This window comes from Ascidia mentula (assembly GCF_947561715.1).
Source record: "Ascidia mentula chromosome 2 unlocalized genomic scaffold, kaAscMent1.1 SUPER_2_unloc_2, whole genome shotgun sequence".
NCBI classification, from domain to species: Eukaryota; Metazoa; Chordata; class Ascidiacea; order Phlebobranchia; family Ascidiidae; genus Ascidia; species Ascidia mentula.
This window is the reverse complement of record NW_028113665.1, coordinates 67,501-70,000: the sequence shown is the minus strand read 5'-3', so window position 1 is coordinate 70,000 and position 2,500 is coordinate 67,501. Positions and strand designations below refer to the sequence as shown.

Here is a 2,500-nt window from a genome sequence, read left to right as displayed (position 1 = left end):
AGCTACTAGATGGTTCGATTAGTCTTTCGCCCCTATACCCAAATTTGACGATCGATTTGCACGTCAGAATCGCTACGGTCCTCCACCAGAGTTTCCTCTGGCTTCAACCTCCTCAGGCATAGTTCACCATCTTTCGGGTCCCAACGCGCACGCTCTCGCTCGACCTCTCCGGCAGAGCGGACGAGATCGGCCGGTGATGCGGCCGTCCAGAGAGACGGCATCTCACCTCCGCCGGACCGCGCCGACATTCACTTTCACTGCGCCCATGGGTTTCGCACTGCCCCGTGGCTCGCGCGCACGTTAGACTCCTTGGTCCGTGTTTCAAGACGGGTCGGGAAGGTGGCTGACGTTAGCCGCGGACCCCGTGCGTCTCGCGCGGCGCTGCCCACCCGCAACCGACACGCCGCAACTGGGCACTGAGCACAGTCCCCAACCGGCGACGCACCGGCTCGGACGGGACGCCCGGCCCACGAAGGGCAGACGCGGCGATCCCTCCTCGCCCGGGCGACGGGCCGACGTGTCCGCGCGCCTATAACACCCACCCGGGGGCGGGCTACCTTGCGCGCGGCCTTCTCGCCGCCTCCCAGACGGTCGCGGCCTTCGCACGGCGCTAGTGCGCTGGAGCTGCTCGGAGGACAGCGCGAACGACGGGCCGCAAGGCTCCGCACGCCCACACGCTCCGCTCGGCTTCAGCTGAAAGCGTCGCGCGACTCGACAGGCCCTCCCGTTTGCCTCTCGACGGTTTCACGTACTCTTTAACTCTCTCTTCAAAGTGCTTTTCAACTTTCCCTCACGGTACTTGTTCGCTATCGGTCTCGCGACAGTATTTAGCCTTAGATGGAGTTTACCACCCGCTTTGGGCTGCATTCCCAAACAACCCGACTCTGGGAAGACGCAGAGCGCGCGCCCTCGCCGCCACCATGGGCCTGACACCCGCACCGGGACGAGGCCTCGATCAGAAGGACGCGGGCGGCGAACGACGTACGCGCAGCGAATTCCTTACGCCACAATTCCACGCGCCGCAGAGGCCCGCGGATTCGGCGATGGGCACTTCCCACTTCACTCGCCGTTACTGGGGGAATCCTCGTTAGTTTCTTTTCCTCCGCTTAGTAATATGCTTAAATTCAGCGGGTAGCCTCGTCCGACCTCAGGCCGATAATCCAGTGCCTCGTTTGCGAGAGACACGCGCGCGCCACCGAAGCTCGTGCGAGCGCCGCGCCCGAACGCGAGCCGTGCTGCTCCGGGCCGGGATCCTCTTCGAGGCCGACTCGTAACGAGACGCACGCCGCGTTCGGTTTCGCGCGCTGACACTGCGTTCGTGCTGTCCTGGGCGGGACGACCGTGGCAACGGCCGACACCGCACCGGCCCGACGCGTCGCCGCGCGGGAACGTTACAACGCGACCCTGAGGCGGGCGTGGCGCCGGGATTGACCCGGTGCCGCAATTTGCGTTCAGAACGTCGATGCTCAATGTGTCCTGCAATTCACATTAATTCACGCAGCTAGCTGCGTCCTTCATCGACTCGCGAGCCGAGTGATCCACCGCCAAGAGCCCTCCGTGACTTCGTCAGTTGGACAAGCGCGACCCAGCCGGATTGCACAGTCGAAAAAGCGGTGGCCGAGCGGTCGCCAGCCGTAGGCGACGCATGAAGCCAGCCTGGCACATGGCCACGGCACTCGGCGCAGAACGAAACAGGGTGACCGAAGTGCAATCGCGTGCGCCTCAACAGCGACGAAGGGCGTGCGCGGCCGCCAAGATACGGAGCCTTCTCCACCTGTCGAACGCACGACCACTCGATCGGCGATCGGCCGGTAATGATCCTTCCGCAGGTTCACCTACGGAAACCTTGTTACGACTTTTACTTCCTCTAAATGATCAAGTTAGATCGTCTTCTCGGACGCCGGCGCGGCCGTTGCCGAACGCGCCAGGTCCAATCGGAGGACCTCACTAAACCATTCAATCGGTAGTAGCGACGGGCGGTGTGTACAAAGGGCAGGGACGTAATCAACGCGAGCTGATGACTCGCGCTTACTGGGCATTCCTCGTTCAAGGGAAACAATTGCAATTCCCTATCCCTAGCACGACCGGGGTTCAGCGGGTTACCCGGACCTTCCGGCCTAGGCGGCGACACGCTGATCCGGTCAGTGTAGCGCGCGTGCGGCCCCGAACATCTAAGGGCATCACAGACCTGTTATTGCTCAATCTCGTGTGGCTAAGCGCCACTAGTCCCTCTAAGAAGTTCAACGCCGACCGATAGGGTCGCGTAACTAGTTAGCAAGCCAGAGTCTCGTTCGTTATCGGAATTAACCAGACAAATCGCTCCACCAACTAAGAACGGCCATGCACCACCACCCACAGAATCAAGAAAGAGCTCTCAATCTGTCAATCCTCACTGTGTCCGGGCCGGGTGAGATTCCCCGTGTTGAGTCAAATTAAGCCGCAGGCTCCACGCCTGGTGGTGCCCTTCCGTCAATTCCTTTAAGTTTCAGCTTTGCAACCA

At 61.6% G+C, this 2,500-nt stretch overlaps 3 non-coding genes across 3 annotated transcripts in view; all 3 read right to left on the bottom strand.

The window, feature by feature from the left end:
• LOC145915663 (large subunit ribosomal RNA) overlaps nucleotides 1–1,155 on the bottom strand; it is a 3,686-nt gene extending 2,531 nt beyond the window's left edge. The window contains exon 1 of the ribosomal RNA XR_014404021.1: nucleotides 1–1,155. This exon is cut by the window's left edge and continues 2,531 nt beyond it. This is a non-coding gene — a ribosomal RNA (large subunit ribosomal RNA).
• A 244-nt stretch (nucleotides 1,156–1,399) lies between these two features.
• On the bottom strand, nucleotides 1,400–1,553 carry LOC145915556 (5.8S ribosomal RNA). The gene has a single exon (XR_014403922.1). It is a non-coding gene; the product is annotated as a 5.8S ribosomal RNA (ribosomal RNA).
• Nucleotides 1,554–1,812: 259 nt separating this feature from the next.
• LOC145915528 (small subunit ribosomal RNA) overlaps nucleotides 1,813–2,500 on the bottom strand; it is a 1,824-nt gene continuing 1,136 nt past the window's right edge. Inside the window, exon 1 of the ribosomal RNA XR_014403896.1 lies at nucleotides 1,813–2,500. This exon is cut by the window's right edge and continues 1,136 nt beyond it. This is a non-coding gene — a ribosomal RNA (small subunit ribosomal RNA).